General features: G+C 40.8%; 1 protein-coding gene and 1 long non-coding RNA gene across 12 annotated transcripts in view; one reads left to right on the forward strand and one right to left on the reverse strand.

The window, feature by feature from the left end:
- The window catches only part of ENOX1 (ecto-NOX disulfide-thiol exchanger 1), a 551,124-nt gene that overhangs the window by 509,085 nt on the left and 23,518 nt on the right, over nucleotides 1–18,521 (forward strand). The window lies entirely within an intron of this gene.
- Nucleotides 1–18,521, reverse strand: part of LOC112678845 (uncharacterized) — a 48,670-nt gene that overhangs the window by 3,217 nt on the left and 26,932 nt on the right. The window lies entirely within an intron of this gene.

Consider the following 18,521-nt stretch of genomic DNA (forward strand, 5'->3'; position numbering starts at 1 on the left):
TATCCAGTTGTGTAAGTGATCAACTGCCACATAAGTAACATAGGAAATGTGTGAAGATAAGGAAAACTTGCAAATAGCCTGGAAGAAAGGCCTCTGCGAGATATGGGACTTGTATATAATGTGTGTATAATGTGAGCTGGAAGTGGTAAGGAAAAGAGACGAGGCTGGCTGAGAACATATCTGGACATATCGGCCATTTTGGTAGGATCGAGCCAGAAATGCCAGGCTTGGTGTGGCATTTTCCTGTGGGTTATCACAAAGCATCCAAGTTTTAAACTGGAGATTGACAGGATGAAAGTGGCATTTGAGAAAACTGGTCTGGTAATCTCCTATCAGGGAAAGGAAGAGACCAGAGGAGGAGACAAAACAGGGGGTTCTTTTAGCGGTCAAAACAAGAAACTAGCAGAACTGTAGCAGAGCGCCAGTAGTGGAAATGGGGAAGGGCCATGAGAGACATTTCACAGGAACCTGATAGAATTCGGATCTAGAGAGGTCTTAGAAGCACTTAGGGAGTAGGTGACAATAAATCAAAATAAGATGAATATTTCAAGCCCCCTACAATTGCATGAAGGATGGTGCTACTAACAGAAATGGGAAAGTTAGAGGAGGCTGTGGTCAGAGATGAATTAGGTTTTAGAGAATTTTAGAAGCACACGTTAGGTAGGGCTGAGTTCAGACTTTCTTTTTTAATTAGGAAATTTCCTTAAATGAAGCTTTACACAGAAGTCCTGGTATTCTAAAACAGAAGAAAGCAGTAAAGGAGTGGGAAATCTAGAGATCTGCTCTTTGAACCTTCCACACCACCTCTGTAGAGCTGATGGGGCTCCATGGGACATTATCCAGAGGTGACTGGCTCCACCCAGTACCCTCCTTTGTAGACAAGTTATCTAAGACTTGAGGTTGAGTAACTTCCCCCAAAGTCAAACAGTTGTTGGTTGAAGAATCAAGGCTAAAACTCATGTATGTGGTGTGTCTTGCACCACCTCATGGTCACCTCTCACTTTGAACTCAAACTGGGCAGTGGTAAATCCAAGCAGACAACCCCAGTGGTCAGCTGATGACAAGGAACAGAAAGTAAAGAGTTAAGTGCGATGATGGTTGAACCCATGAGAATGAAGGACCTCTGGTAAAAGGGACTACAGAAGAAAGAGTGGTGAGTGAACTCTGGCAAGTACCAAAGTTAGACTATAAGCGGAAGAACAAAGTAACCTCCTTCCCCTTCTTCTCCATGTGTCGTGGGCCAGCAGAGGGAATTAAAAGCCAGTGGAAACTAAACAAAATTTAGGAGGAAAAAGACCAGGACCTTTTAGGTAACAGGAGTAAGTGAGACAGATGATTTAAGAGACGCTGATGTCAACGTTGTCAAATATCACATGGTAAGAGACTGAGAAAACAGAGTCACTGAAAATCTTTCAAAGGACAGCTAATGGGGTGATTGATGGGAAAGCTGAGATTTCAGATGGGAAGGCAGTAAACACAGTGCCCTCAAATATTCAAGAAGCTTTGTAGTAGAAAGGAAATAGCACTGAAGTTACAGAGGTCATGGGAATAGTGAAATGAAAGGAATAACCAGAGGAGTCTAGGAAGCTGGGAAGCCACGTTCTCGGTTCTTAGGGGCTTGGCGGATGGATGGGAACAAAAACAAAACAACAAAGGCAATTCTAGGTCGCAGTAAATTATTGAGGAAGAGCTTTGCTAAATGGGTAAATTACCTTGGTCATCTCTCAAGGTAACTGATAAGGACTCTCAGAGGGGAAATTTCTGCCTTCAAGTAGCTGACTCTTGAAGAAGTCTTTGAAAAAGTCCATGATATCTAGTTTCCAGTTATTGAAACCTCTTCTTCCAACTCTTTAATGATTCCTTCTAGAGTTAAAAGGTGGGCTAAGAAAAGATTTCTCAGATAATCTTGTCCATCCTCTTGCCAAGGGCAGAACGGTCACCGCTCAAGCATTTTCTAGTCTGGAGTGCTTTTTACCGTGTCAAGTGAATGGTGTTCCCGCCACTTCCCTTGGAATACTATGTCATAATCCTATTGATCTCACTATGAAGAAACTTTTGATCCCCATCCTAATGTTCCTTCCTCCTGTACACTTGATATGCCATTAACAGTTTGGCCTTGCAATCCCATCCCCTCTTATCCACATCCAGTTTGCAGTCTCCGGGCATCTAACCCACCTTCTCCAGAACATCTAGTAGACACACAACTCTCCAGGGTTTTATCACATCATCAGGGTAAAGGATTTTAATGTAATAAAATAAAAAGAGTCTTCATATTTTTATGTTTCTAACGATGAAACTTTCCCATTTGGATTAAAGTTCCTTGCATTTTCCAGAAATTTGAGATGAGGACTCATAAGGGCAGTGTTGTTTTTAAGAAAGGGACAAAAAGCCTTTCTAACTTAGGATCTGGAGTCTCAGCAACAAAAAAAAAACAAAAAAAAAAAAAAAAAAGTGTGTGTCCCTGATAACGAAATAGATAAGTTGGAACATCCTACAGAGAAAATATGAAATTCCCAAGCTAAGACAGAGACTTCCTGTTTTCTCCAGAGTTAGAGATGAAGCATCCACTGCTTATATCCTCTGACATCCTTGAAATCATATTCTTGAAATGCGCTCTCTTTGTGTTTAATATTATGGTCAGTTTGTCCCTAATGTACTAGGTCATTCTGAGAGTAGGTTCTGGTGAGTGCCTGTTGGAGGTTTTATCGGGTGCTTCCAAACAGCCATCCCAGCTTCACCAGATCATCCCCCAACAGAGGTGCCCAGATGGAAGCACATGAGATGGGTAATGTGACCGGAGAGAAACACTGAGCTTTGGGGGAATCCACTTCTTTTATATCAAGTAGTAAGCAAGCCTTTTCTTTGTCCCGGAAGCAGATATCAGGGTTGCTGGCTGTAAACACAAACCTGAGAACTGGCCCATAAAAAGCATGGTCAGGGCCTTGCTTCTAAGTTCAAAAACCTTTATATCCTACTTTCTCTGAAATATCGTGACAAGATGTCATAGAAAGCTTAAGTTCAGGGGCAGCCCAGGTGGCTCAGCAGTTTAGCGCCGCCTTCAGCCCAGGGCCTGATCCTGGAGACCCGGGATCAAGTCCCACATCGGGCTCCCTGCATGGAGCCTGCTTCTCCCTCTGCCTGTGTCTCTGCCTCTTTCTCTCTCTCTCTGTGCCGCTCATGAATAAATAAATAAAATCTTAAAAAAAAAAAGAAGAAAGCTTAAGTTCAACATTTCCAAAGCTGGATGCATCATCTCTCATACTTGCTTCTTTATTTCCCTATTTGCCAAGGCACTTACTTACTCATCCTCAACATTTACCTCATCCACCAGGTCACCAGATGGTTTTTGGTATTTTTTTTTTTAGTTCTGCCTCTTAAATATCTCTTACATTTGCACTCTTTGACTGACTTTTGAACCCTTATCATAAATAATAATAGACTATTTGCAGTAGACTCCAGCCTGGCATCCCTGACTCTAATTTCATTTGCCTCCAAACCGATATCCTAATATGTGGAACCACTCATGTAACTCTTGTGCTGAACACTCCTCAATACTTGAGCTTTCCAAATAAAATCCAAACTCCTACTTCTCCAGCTTCATCTACTGGCATTGCCTGCAAACTTTCTTACAGATCTTTCATAAAAGAATTGCTTGTTGACCCCAGGGCAAGCCACTCTGGACTCCGTATCCTTTTTTTTTTTTTTTTTTTTTTTTTTGCTTGGACTCTGTATCCTTAACAAGTTAGCATTACTTGGCATACAGTAGGCATGTAGTATATGTATGCAGCATAAATATTTATCAGATGGCTGAAAAGAAAAATAGGCTTAGCAGAAATGCAGCAAAGGTGTGGCTTGGGAAATTAGTTAGGTCCACATTCTCTCTGTATTCCCTTCACCTTAACCAGTCATGAGGATGGAGCTCTTGTGACAAACATTGGATAATTTTGACTTGAAGGCACATGGAGTGAGGGAACAGATGCTACGTATATACTACTTTGTTTTTGTTTTAATTAATTGATTTATATTTTATCTCACTTTTTAAATTTTAATTCCAGTGTTCTATCAGTTTAAGGTGTACAATATAGTGATTCAGCACTTCCATATGTCACCCTGCGCTCGTCATGACAAGTGCCCTCCTTAATCCTCATTAACCTATTTCACCCATCCCCCACCTACCTCCCCTCTGGTAACCATCAGTTTGTTCTCTGTAGTTAAGAGTCTATTTCTTGGCTGGTTTGTCTCTCTCTTTTCCTTTGCTCCTTTCTTTTGTTTCTTGAATTCCACAGAGTGAAATCATACGGTGTTTGTCTTTGTCTGACTTATGTTGCTTAGTATGATACTGTCTAGTTTCATCCATGTTGCTGCAAATGGCAAGATTTCATTCTTCTTATGGCTGAATAATATTCCATTATATATATATACACATATCATTATATATATTACATGTATCACTTTATATATATATATATATATATATATATATATACACATATATATATATACACACACACATACATATCACTTGTTCATTATCCATTCATCTATTGATGGACACCTGGGCAGTTTCCATATCTTGGCTATTGTAAATAATGCTGCAATAAACACAGGGCTTCATTAATTCATTTGAATTAGTGTTTTTCTGGGTTTTGGGGGTAAATACTCAGTAGCATGATTTCTGGATCATAGGGTAGTTCCTTTTTAACTTTTGAGAAACCTCCATACTGTTTTCCATAGTGCCTGCACCAGTTTGCATTTGGGTCATCAGTGCAAGAGGGTCCCTTTATCTCCACATCCTCACCAACATTTGTTGTTTCTTGTGTTTTTTTATTTTAGTCATTCTGACAGGTGTGAGGTAATCTCATTGTAGTTTTGATTTGCATTTCCCTGATGCTGAGTGATGTTGAGCAACTTTTCATGTGTCTATTGGCTATCTGGATGTCTTCTTTGGAGAAGTGTCTATTCATGTCTTCTGCCCATTTTTTAATTGGATTAATTGTCTTTTTAGTGTTGAGTTGTAGAAGTTCTTTATATATTTTGGGTACTAACCCTTTTTTGGGGGGGGGTACTAACCCTTTATCAGATACATTCTTGGCAAATATCTTCTCCCTTCAGTATGTTGCCTTTTAGTTTTGTTGTTTCTCTTTGCTATGCAGAAGCATTTAATTTTGATGTGGTCCCACATTTTTCCTTTTGTTTCCCTTGCCTCAGGAGACATATCTAGGAAAATGTTGCTATGGTCAATGTCAGAGGCATTACTATATGTTCTCCTAGGATTTTTATGGTATCAGGTTCAGTTAGGTCTTTAATTCATTTAGCGTTTAATTTTGTGTGTGGTGTTAGAAAGTGGTCCAGTTTCATTCTTTTGCATGTAGCTGACCAGTTTTCCCAGTACCATTTGTTGAAGAGAATTTTTCCCATTGGATATTCGTTCCTACTTTATCAAAGAAAAGATATTCGTTCCTGCTTTATCAAAGAAAGACCATATAACTGGGTTTATTGTGCCAGTACCATACTGCTTTGATTACTATAGCTTTGTAGTATATGTTAAAATCTGGGATCGTGATACCTCTAGTTTTGTTCCTTTTTTTCAAGTTGCTATCACTATTCAGGGTCTTTCATGGTTCTATACAAATTTTAGGATTCTTTTAGTTCTATGAAAAATGCTGTTGGTATTTTGGTAGAGATTGCATTAAATCTGTAGATTGCTTTGTGTAGTATGGACATTTTAGCAATATGTGTTATTCCAACCCATGAGCATGGGATGTACATTTATATCATCTTCAATTACTTTCATCAGTGTTTTTTTTCTTAAGATTTTATTTATTTATTCATGAGAGACACCGAGAGAGAAGCAGAGACATAGGCAGACGGAGAAGCAGGCTCCATGCAGGGAGCTCAATGTGGGACTCGATCCAGGGACTCCGGGATCACGCCCTGAGCCAAAGGCAGGCACTCAACCACTAAGCCACCCAGGCGTCCCTCATCGGTGTTTTATACTTTTCTGATTACAAGTCTTTCACCTCTTTCATTAAGCTTATTTCTAGGTATTTTATTCTTTTTGGCACAATTGTAAATGGGACTGTTTTCTTAATTTCTCTTTCTGCTGCTTCATTATTAGTGTATAGAAATGCAAGGTATTTCTACATATAGATTTGGTATCTTGCGATCTTATTTCATTTATCACTTCTGGTAGTTTTTTTTTTTTTAAGTCTTTAGTATTTCCTGTATAAACTACCATGTTATCTGCAAATAGTATAAGTTTTACTTCTTCCTTACTCCATTTGGATGCCTTTTCTTTCTTTTTTCTTATGTGATTGCTGTGGCTAGAACTTCCCAATACTATGTTTAATAAAAGCAGTGAAAGTGGACATTCTTTTCCTGTTCCTGATCTTTGGGGAAAAGCTCTGTTTTTCACCATTGAATATGATGTTAGCTGTGGGCTTTTCATATGTGGCCTTTATTATATTGAGGTATGTTCCCTCTGAACCCGCTAGTTGAAGGCTTTTATCATGAATGGATGTTGTACTTTGTCAAGTGCTTTTTTTGCATCTATTGAAAATGACACTAGATTTCTATCTTTCTCTGACTGATTTATCACATTTATTTGTGAATATTGAGCCACAGGAATAAGTCCACTTGATCTTGGTGAATGATTTTTTTAATGTATCACTGGATTCGCTTTGCTAATATTTTGTTGAGGATTTTGCATCTATGTTCAACAGGGATACTGGCCTGTAGTTCTTTTTGTCTTTACCTGGTTTTGGTATCACGGCAATTCTGCCCTCCCAAAGTAAATTTGGAAGCTCTCCATCCTTTTTTTTTTTTTTTTGAAATAGTTTGATAAGAATAGATATTAACTCTTCTTTAAATATTTGCTAGAATTCATCTGTGAAGCTGTCTAGTCCTAGATTTTTGTCTCTTTGACTCCTGGATCTGGATTTTTGTTTCCTTCTCCAGATTTGAGAAGTTTTCAGCTATTATTTCTTCAAATAAATTTTTTTAAAAGATTTTATTTATTTATTCATGAGAGGCACACATACACACAGAGAGAGAGAGAGAGAGAGAGAGAGAGAGAGAGAGAGGCAGAGGCAGAGACACAGGCACAGGGAGAAGCAGGCTCCATGTAGGGAGCCTGATGTGGGACTCAATCCCAGGTCTCCAGGATCACACCCTCGGCTGATGGTGGTGCTAAACCGCTGAGTCACCCTGGCTGCCCTCAAATAAATTTTCTGCCCCCTTTTCTTTCTTTTCTTCTTTTGGGATCCCTCTATTGAGAATGTTATTATGCTTGATGGTGTTGCTGGGTTCCCTTAGTCCATTTGCATTTATTTATTTCTCTCTCTCCCATTCAACTTGTTTTCTATGACTCTGTCCTCCAGGTTGCTGATCCATTTTTCAGTTTCTTCTATTATACTACCTACTCCATCTATTGTATTTTGGGAGTTGGGGTACAGAGGAAGGAGTGAGAACCTTAAGCAGGCTCTCACCCAGCATGGAGCCCAAATGGGGCTCAATCTCATGACCCTGAAATCATGATCTAAGCCAAAATCAAATCAGGCGCTTAACTGACTGAGCCACCCAGGCACTCCCCAAATAGAGTATTTTTAATTTCAGTTATTGAGTTCCTCATCTCTAGTTGGTTCTTTTTAATATTTACTGTCTCTTTGGTAAGGGTCTCACTGAGGTCCCTCCACTCATTCCTCCAGTCTATGACCTTTAGTTTAAATTCTCTATGGGGCATGTTACTTCATTTAGCTCTCCTGATGTCATGCTGTTTTCATTTGGGACATATTCCTCTGTTTTCTCATTTCTTCTGACTCTCTGTTTCTGTGTGCTAGGAATGTCATCTACAACTACTACTCTTGAAAGTAGTGGCCTTATGAAGATGTCCTGTAGTGCCTTGAAGGCAATGCCCCTTCTTCACCAGAACCTCGAGTTTCAGGGGTATTTCCTATGTGTGTTGTGCACACTCCACTGTTGTGCCAGCGCTGCATTCTGCCTTCAGTCTCGTCACCCGCAATGGCTGTCTTTGCCTGTTGTGAGCAGGGTTTGGTCCCTATGTTGTTACCTGTTGTGAGCAGGGTTGGTCCCTATGTTATTTATTCTTCAAATAAATTTTCTTTTTTTTTTTTTAAAGATTTTATCTGGACCTGCCCTGGATGTGATTTGAATCAGACCAGCATTTGCTAGAGATACAGTAGCACTGCAGGGTGCTTTCCCTGAGAAGCTTTCATTGGTGGGTGGCGCCTGGAGCCTGCAGTCATACCCAACTACTGCTGGGGCTGTAGTTGGACTGCTTTATGTAGTTATCCTCCACTCACCCCCTGGGCAGGAGTCACTTTGGAGTGGTGCTGGCCCCTGCTAGGAGTGCTTGCACACTGCACTTTGAATGGACTCTGACCAAGGGTATATTGTGAAGGGCATGTCTGCAGGATAATTTAGGGGTGGGGCATGTAGTATTAGCAAATGTGTGGGTCTACTGTGAGATGTAAAGTGGACCTGCTTTATAAAACTCCTGCTGCAGGGCTGAGACCTGCAGCTGCCTGGATGGATGCAGGCAGGTTGGAAGAGGCAGATGGGCAGAAAGCAGCAGGTGCAGGGAAGGCAGTATTTATAAGGTATGCCCAGGTCTGCTTGTCGGAGGAGACCTGGAGCAGAGGCCTGGATAGAGGGGGCATGTCCACAGGAGAACATGAGGTGGGGCTCACTGTTAATAAGTTAGGTGGAGAGTTTGGAATGCTGCTGGTTCCCACAGGTGTCTGTGTTGGGGGGAGAGGAGGGGCAATGGTACTTTACAGCTCCTTTATTCCTGGAGAAGTCTCCCAACAATCCCTGGCCCTCCAACACATGCTCTGAGATTATTAAATAAATCTCTTTCTCTGATATACCCCAGGCAGTTTGCAAAATGCTGCTTCTGTGCAGGATTTCATGCTGATGGGCTGTGTTTGTGTTTGTGCTGTCTCTTTTAGGGCTTGGGCTCCATTTCCTCTAACCTTCCTCTCTCAGAGAAGAACCTGCTGACTTTTACAGTTCCAAGTGTTAGGTCCTTCTGATTGTAAGAACTCCTGAAATTACATCCCTCTGGTTTCCAAAGCCATATTGCAAGGATTTATCTTTCCTGTGTGAGTTCCCTGTGCCTGAGGTACCTGGTGTAATAGTCTTCTTCTCTCCCTCTTCACACCCACAGTGTCCCTCCATCCCTCCTGCATACAGTCTTGTGGGTCCATGTAACTCCCAACCATGTCTCTGTCTTTTCTTGCCTCTTCAATCAGCCTCCTCTTTACATTTAGTGGTGGAGAGTCTGTCCTGCCAGTCTTCAGGTCATTTTTCAGGTTATTTATACCGATGTGTTACCTAGTTGTTCAGTGGGACAAGATGAGCTTAGGATTGTCCTATTCCACCATCTTCTGTGGATATCCTTCTATTTTTAATTATTTGAGGAATCTCTGTATTGTTTTCCACAGTGACTGTACCAATTTGCCTTTCCACCAATGGTACATGAGGGTTCCTTTTTCTCCATATCCTCACCAACACTTGTTGCTTCTTGTGTTTTTGATCTTAGCCATTCTCACAGGTGTGAGGCGATATCTCATTGTGGTTTTAATTTGCATTTCTCTGATGATAAGTGATACTGAGCATCTTTTCATGTGTATTGACCATCTGTATGTCTTCTTTGGAAAGATATCTGAGGCATCTATTCAGATCCTCTGCTAATTTTTAAATATGATTCTTTAGAAGGTTTTTGGCATTGAGTTGTATAAGTTCTTTACATATTTGGGATATTAGGCCTTTACTGGATATATAATTTGCAAGTATCTTCTCCCATTCAGTAGGTTACCTGTTTTGTTTTGTTGATGGTTTCCTTCACTGTGCAGTGAAGCATTTTTATTTTGACATAGTCCCAATAGTTTATTTTTGCTTTTGCTTCACTTGCCATGAGAGACATAGCTATAAAAATGTTGCTAAGGCTGATGTCTGAGAAATTATTGCCTGTGTTTTCTTCTAGAATTTTTACATTTTAGATTTCAGGTCTCACGTTTAGGTCTTTAGTTCATTGTGAGTTTATTTTTTGTGTGTTGTGTTAGAAAGTGGTTCAGTTTTCCCAACACCATTTATTGAAGAGACTTTTTTTCTCCACTGTATATTCATGCCTCCTTTGTCATAGATTAATTTACCATGTAAATATGGGTTTATTTGGGGGCTCTGTATTCTGTTCCCTTGATCTCTATGTGTTTTTGTGCCAGTACAATTTTGAAAACTGTAGGTTTGTTGTATAGTCTGAAATCTGGAATTATAAAGTGTCTAGCTTTTTCCTTCTTAAGACTGACTTGGCTATTCCAGATCTTCTTGGTTCCATACACGTTATGAGTATTTGTTCTAGTTTTGTAAAAAAAAAAAAAAAATGCTGTTGGATATTGCACTAAGTCTGTAGAGTGCATTGGGTAATATGGACATTTAAAAAATATTCTTCTAAATCAAAAACATGGAATATATTTCCATTTGTTTATGTCATCTTCAATTTTTTTCGTCAATATTTTAGTTTTCAGAGGATAGGTCTTTCACCTTCTTGGTTAAGTTTTTTATTAGGTATTTTATTCTTTTTGGCACAATTGTAAATGGAGTTGTTTTCTTATTTCTTCTTCTGCTACTTTGTTAGTATATAGAGATGCTACTGATTTGGGGGTATTATTTTTGTATTCTCTCAGTTAACTGAATTCGTTTATTACTTCTAGCAGTGTTTCAGTAGAATCTTAAAGATTTTCTGTGTAGTAGTACATCATCTGCAGTAACAGTTTAACTTCTTTACCAATATGGATGCCTATTTCTATTTCTTCACTGACTCCTGTGGCTAGAACTGTGTTGAATAAAAGTGGAGAAAGTGGACATACATGTCTTGTTCCTGATCTTAAAGGAAAAACTCTGTTTCTCCCCGAGTATGACTTTAGCTATGGGTTTGTTTGTTTGTTTGTTTGTTTGTTTGAGAGAGAGAGAGAGAGAAAGAGCATGTGCACAGGGGAAGGGATAGAAGGAAAGGGAGAAGCTCAAGCGTACTCCCTACTGAGCACAGAATCTGACTCAGGGCTCCATCTCCTGATCCTGAGATCACACCTGAGCTGAAGAGTTGGATGCTTAACCAAATGAGCCACCCAAATGCCCCAACTATGGGTTTTTCATAAATGCTCTTTACTTTATTGAGGTATGTTCCCTCTAAACCCACTCTGTTGAGAATTTTTATCATGAAATTTGAAGCTTGTCAAATGCTTTTTTGCTTTTACTAGGATACTGTAATTTTTATCTTTTGTTAATGTGGCTGATTTGTGAATATTGAACCATCCTTGCATCCCCAAAGTAAACCCCATTTGACTGTTATTAGTGATTTTTTAAATGTATTTTTGAGCATGGTACTTTCTTGAGGATTTTGCGTCTATGTCCATCAAGTACTAGTCTGTAGCTTTCTTTTCTGCGGTATCCTTGTTTGGTTTGGATACCAGGGTAATGCTGGCCTCAGAGAATACATTTGGAAGCTTTCCTTCCTCTTTTGATTTTATGGAATAGTTTCAGGAGAATATATATTAACTCTTACTTAAATGTTTGGTAGAATTCATCTATGAGTCCATCTGCTGCTAGTCCTCTACTTTTTGGTAGTTTCTTGATTCCCAATTCAATTTTGTTACTAGTAATTGGTCTGTTCACATTTTCTATTTCTTCTTGGTTCGGTCTTAAAAGATATTGTTTCTAGAAATTATCCATTTTTTCTAGGTTGTCCAATTTGTTGGCATATAATTTTTCACAGTATTCTCTTCATTGCCTTTTTATCTCTGTGATGGAAGATCTTTCTTCTCTCTCATGGATTTTACTTATTTGGGTCCTTTTTATCTCTTTTTTAAAAGATTTTATTTATTTGAGAAGGAGAGTGAGTGAAGGAGGCAGTACAGAGAGAGAAAGCAGCAAACTCTCCTGCTGAGCAGGGAGTCCAATGTGGGGCTCAATTCCCGGACACTGGGATCATGATCTGAGCTGAAGGCAGACATTTAACCAACTGAGACACCCAGAAGCCCCTCTTTTTTTTCTTGATGAGTCTGGCTAAGGGTTTATCAATTTTATCTTTTCAAAAAAAAAAAACAGCTCTTGGTTTCATTCATTCATTAAGTTTAGTCTCTGTGTTATTTATTTCTGCCCTGATCTTTATTATGTCCTTACCTCTACTCACGTTGGGCTTTGTTCTTTTTTCTAATTTCTTTAGACATAAGGTCAGATTGTTTGAGTTTTTTCTTGTTTCTAGAGGCCAGCCTGTACACTGTTTCCTTCTTAGAACTGTTTTTCAATGCATCCCAAAGATTTTAGACTACTGTGTTTTCATTTTTACTTGTCTCTATGTAATTTTTTATTTCTTCTTTGATTGCTTCACTGACCCATTGGTTGTTTATTACCCTGTTGTTTAGCTTCCATGTGTTTATGTTTTCCCCAGGGTTTTTCTTGTGATTTATTTCCAATTGCATACTATTGTTGTCAGAAAAGATTCAGAGTATGACTTTAATCTTAAATTTGTTGAGACTTGTTTGTGACCTAACAAAATCTATTTTGGAGAATACTGCTTGTGCACTTAAGGAAAAGAATGTGTTCTCTTGTTTTTGAATTTTTAAGATTGTATTTGAGAAAAAAAATATTGTATTTGAGAGGGAATGAGAAAAAGAGAGAGAGAGAGAGAGAAAGCAAGCATGAGCTATGCAGAGAAGCAGAGGGAGGGGAGAAGCAGGTTGAGCTTTTCCCTGCTGAGCAGGGAGCCCAACACAGGGCTCAATCCTGGAACTCCAAGATCATGACCCAAGCCAAAGGCAGACACTTAACTGAGCCACCCAGGTGCCCCAAAAATGCATATTCTCTTGTTTTTGGATGATATTCTGTATATATTATTATGTCCATCTGGTCTTAGGTAACATTCAATGACACTGATCTTTATTGGTTTTTCTGCCTGGATAATATCCATTGATGTGAGTGGGGTGTTAAAGTCCCCTACTATTATTGTATTACCATCAGTGTCTCTCTTTATGTTCACTAACATTGCTTTATGTATTTAGGTGCCCCAGTGTTGGGTGTGTAGATATTTACAACTGTTATAGTCTCTTGTTGCATGGATCTCTTTATCATTATGGAATGCCCTTGTCTCTTGTGAAAAGTCTTTGTTTTAAAGTCTATTGTCTATTGTTGCCCCAGTTCTGTTGGGGGTTTTTTGCTTTGATTTGCATGGTAAATGTTTTTCTATCCCCTTCACTTCCATTCTATATGTGTTCCTATCTTCTGTAGGTAGGAGGTAAGTCTCTTATAGACAGCATATAGGTGGTCTTGATTTTTTTATACATTGTACCACGCTGTGCTTTTTATTGGAACATTTAGGCCATTGACATTAATTGACAGATACGTACTTGTCACCTTGTTGTTTGTTTTCTGGTTGTTTTTGTAGCTCTTCTGTTTCTTCTCTTGGTCTTTTTGTGATTGATTAGTTTCTATAGTGTTGTTTGGCTTCTCTCTATTTTTTGTATATCTCTTACAGGTTTTGGGCTTGTGGTAACCAAGAGGTTTATATATAATGTCCTAAGTAACTAGCAGTCTATATTAATCTGATGGTCATTTAAGTTCAGGCCCATTCTTAAAGAAAAGAAAAAAATTTTTTCCCACTTTGCTTCCTGTTTTACTCCCTTCTCCATATTTTATGTATATCTTGTCATATATCTTTTTATTTGTATTTTATTACATCTCATATGACCATTTCTTTTCCACTTAAAGAAGTCCCTTTAATATTTCTTGTAAGGTTCACTTAGTGGTGATAAATTCCCTTATCTTTTGTCTAGGAAACTCTATTTCTCTTTCTCTCTCTCTCTCTCTCTCTCTCTCTCTCTTTCAAATCTGAATCATAATCTTGCCAGGTAGAGTATTTTTAGTTGCAGGTTTTTCCCTTTCAGCACTTTCAATATACCACACCCCTGCATTCGGGCCTGCAAAGTCTGCAAAAAACAAACAAACAAACAAAAAAATTTAGCTGACAGTCTTTGCATGTTTTCCTTTGTAGGTAACTTTTGCTTTTCTCTTGCTGTTTTAAAATTCTCTTTACCTTTGACATTATGTGTCAGGGTGTGGAGCTCCTGGAGTTCATCTTATTTGAAATGCACTATGCTTCTTGGACCTAGATGTCTGTTTCCTTCCCTAGGTTAGGGAAATTTTTGGCTATTATTTCTACCCCCTTCTCTCTCTCTCTCCTGCAGGGACTCCTAGAATGCAAATGTTTGTTTGCTCCATGTTGTGATCCCTTAACCTACTGGATTTTTTAAATTTTTATCCTCTTTTGCTCTTCAGCTTGTGTGCTTTCCATTACCCTTTCAAATCACTGATACATTCTCCTGCATCTGATAATCTACTGTTGATTCCATCTACCATTTTATTAGTTATTGTGTTCTTCGATTCTGATTGGTTCTTTGTTATAGTTTCATTTCTATCTCTTTATTGAAGGCCTCACTGGATTTTTCTACTCTTCTCTCTAGCCCAGTGACCATTTTTATGTTCATTACTTTAAACTCCTTATCAGGCATATTGCTTATCTCCATTTCAGTTAGTTCTTTTTGTGAGGCTTTGTACTGTTATCTTGGAGCACATTCCTCCATCTCCCCATTTTGCTTAACTTTCTGTTTCTGTGGATTAGATGAACAGTTACTTCTCCTAAACTTGAAGGAATCATCTTGTATATGGTTATCCTCTGTGTCCTTGGTGATGTTTGCTGGTTGGCTTGAGCTGTGGCTGGCACAGGCTATGGGTTCGAGGGCTTTCCACATAGGGGGCACCCTGACTGGACAGCTTAAGCTGAAATGAGCACAATCTAAGGTATTCAGGGAACTCTGTGCAAGTGGTATCCTGGCAGGGTGGCTGGAGCCAAAGCAGTGTGCTTGCTGGGAGTTCTCTGAGTTGTCTACACAGAGAATGCCCAGATAGAATAGCTGAAACTAAAGTGCAGGTGCAGGCCAGGGGGACCTGGCACAGAGGGCACATTGGCAGGCTAGCTGAAGCTCAAGTGAATGTAAACTGGGATGTTCCAGGACTCTCAGCACAGAAGATGTGCTGAAGGAGTAGATGGAGTTGAGGCAGGGTATAGGCCAATAGGTTTTCCAGGCATTCTGTGCAGGGGGCACCCTGACAGGACAGCAAAAGCTAAACTGGACACAGGATAGTGTGGTCCCTGAACTGACTACACAAAATATCCCCTGGCAGGCCGGCTGAAGCAGGTGCGAGCCAGTTTGTCCTGGAGCTCTCCACACTGAGGGCAACCCCAGGATGACGGCTGTACCTAAATTAGGTGCCAACTGGGATGTCTCTGGGGACTTATTGCAGGGGGCTCCCTGGCCAGGCAACTGGAGCCAAAGCCAGTTTGGGTAGCAGTGTTTTGTGGTGCTCTGTACAGGGGTGCCCTGATGTGATGACTGGAACAGATACAGGCATGGGCTGAGGGCCCTGGCAGGGCAGTTGTCGCTCAAGCAGATGTCAGACGAAAGGTTCTATAACACTCTACATCGGAGGTGCCCTAGCAAGCCATCTGAAGCCAAAGTGGTGGGGGTTTTGAATGTTCTGGTGCTTTCTGTTGCAGCCTTGGCATGAAGGCTAGGGCTGTGGTGAATGCTAACTAAACGTGTTCTAGTGTGCAGCGCCCTGTGGCTGCCTTGGTGGGCTGGCTGGTACTGGTGTGGGCTCGGGATCCAGAGCTCACGGAGGTAGTAGGCCAGTGAGGCCACTTGGACTTTGCATCATTCAGTGCTTTCAAGGTGTGTGGGATGGGTAGTGAGACTAGATGGTGTTTATCAGCCCCTCCTACCCACAGAGCACTCCAGCAACTACCCCTACCATTTGGCAGAGTTCTAGAGCTGGATTTTCTATAGGCTAGTTGCTATTTTTAAACCATGGCTTTTGGGATCCCTGGGTGGCACAGCGGTTTAGCGCCTGCCTTTGGCCCAGGGCGTGATCCTGGAGACCCGGGATCGAATCCCACGTCAGGCTCCCGGTGCATGGAGCCTGCTTCTTCCTCTGCCTGTGTCTCTCGCTGTGTGCCTATCATAAATAAATTTTAAAAAAATTAAAATAAAAATAAAATAAAAAAATAAACCATGGCTTTTTTCTGTGCCCCAGTGCATCTGAGGCTGGTGTTTGCCCAGGGGTCCTGGGACTTGCTGAGGTGGCCAGCCAGCTATGGTGACTGGACTAGATTCTGGTCTCTGCTTTTAAGGTGGAGGGGGGAGCGGAAACCATCTTGTTCTCCAGTCTCTGGGACCCAGAGAGTGTTCCCATAGCTCTTCCACCATTTGGTGGAGTTCAAGGGCTGGCTCTTTTATATGCTAGTCACTCTTTTTAAGCAATGGCTTTTTTTCTGTGTCCAATTTGTGAGGAATCAGTTCCAGGTCCTTCAGTTCTTTCCCTACCCACTGCCAGTCACAGCGTGGGGGTAGGCGCTCCCTTCTTTACCCTCTCACTGCTCTCTCTTCCCATTCTCTCTCTTGTTATGTAGAAGCTGTTCAGTCAGGCCTTAGTTGTTCTTCAGGAGGAATTGTTCTATCAATAAGTATAATGTGGGGTGTTCCCTGGAGGAGGGAAGTTCAGAGTCTTCCTATGTTGCCATCTTGCCAGAACCTCCAAGTCTGCACCTTGGTATCACCAAGCCTGCGACTGGCTTAGGATCCAGGGCACTTGGTCAGTAGTAATGCTTTTGAGTGGACACAGGTTGGCCCATGTCACTAATGACCTGGTGGACCCAGGTCTCCCGGTGCACTTGGACACACCTTGCACTATAATGGAAACGAGAATTTTCTTACAACCTTCCAACACTACTTGGAGCCTGCCTGACTGCCTTCTTTAGGCCCTGTACCACTTCCCAAGATAGTTCTGGGCCCTGGGGAAGGAGGCAGAAAAGCACCACCATATCCACCCCGGGCAGAACCCACAGTTACCACTGGGGCCCTGGCCTCGTGGACTGCTGTTAAAGCCTTAAAGAGAGGGGTGTCTGCTTCACAGTCACTGACAGTGACCATGTAGGAGAACATCACTTGTGGTCAGCAGAGCACATGCTGCAATAGTCGATTTCTAAGATATTTTCCAGGACTCATCTCTCTTTCCGTCCCCATTTACCCAACCCTAAGTCGTTATCAAAGTAAGAGTCAGTGGTAAGCCCTTTCTGGCTCCCTGGAGAATTTGTTGTGACCTGCTCAATGTCCCCTTCCAGCTTTGAATATGGGACAAGTGCCTGATAAGACCCTTGAGCCGTCTCTGTCTATTCTTCCCCTGTGACTGTTCCTCACATACTAACAGCCTTCCCTCCATGGTCCTTCTCCCTTACTAAACCTGGATCCTCAACTGGGTGATGGCTCCAGGACACCACTCAGTTTTGTCAGTTAATGTGGGCCTGATGTCTGATAAACTCTTCTCAGTAATTTCATTTGGCTCCAATTACCATCCAGACTGTGAACAGATCACCTTTTCTTGGGAGGTACTGTTTCCATTCGCCCCTCAGGTTCATTATCTCTTAAATGATACTATCATCATTCTAGGTAATATCTTCCATCTCTTTCCTCCTAGACCTCTTCTAGCTCTTAAAACACATCCCTATTTTATTTAATTACAGTGGGAATTCCTATACCTTTCCTCTAACTCCTCTTCTGAGCTCCTCTACATAAATCACTGTTTGTTTGGTTTTAAACTTCTGAATTGTGTTTTTCCTTCTGGGGTGGTTCCCAAGAATCTGCCCTTTTTAAAAAAACATTTTATTTACTTATTTATGAGAGGCATAGAGAGAGGCAGAGACACAGGAAGAGGACGAAGCAGGCTCGCTGCAGGGAGCCTGATCTGGGACTCAACCCCAGGATCACACCCTGAGCCAAAAGCAGACGTTCAACCAACAACACTCCCCAAGATCCCTTTTTAGATATATAAGAACATCTTTCATCTCTAATGGTCTTTTATGTCCAGCTGTCTCCAGCCTCACTATATGGACCATTCCTTAAACCCTTCCTGACAACTGTCTCATGGGTATATGCCCACTATCAGCCTCAGGCCTCACTAGTACCCTCTTAGCCAACCAGCATCTTCCTCTGATCTATCTTTATCTTACACCCATCTTCATTTCTTACTCCAACTTCAGCAGGTAAGTCTGACCTTTAGACAAACCTCCAAAATGCTCACCAAATACTGCCGATTGCAATTTCTTAGAAGAGTGTTCATTCCTGGCAATTTTTAATTACCCCAGATTTACAAAGTAGCAGCTCAGAGGTTAAATTCAGCTCATAGAACTTTTGTGATTGACACACACTGAAGTTATTTTTTTCTTTTATTTGAATGCCTTCAGATGGAGTTTGTGCTTTTTATTTCCTAGATGTCCTTTATCTGACCAATTTTTATTTGTATTAACTGGATCAATATCTATCCCTATAATCAGTTCTAGTCCTGATAACAACTGCCAAACCTTTTGCCCAGACCTTCTAAGTTCTCCTTCG

The sequence above is a fragment of the Canis lupus genome, chromosome 22, assembly GCF_003254725.2.
Source record: "Canis lupus dingo isolate Sandy chromosome 22, ASM325472v2, whole genome shotgun sequence".
In the NCBI taxonomy this organism is placed as follows: Eukaryota; Metazoa; Chordata; class Mammalia; order Carnivora; family Canidae; genus Canis; species Canis lupus.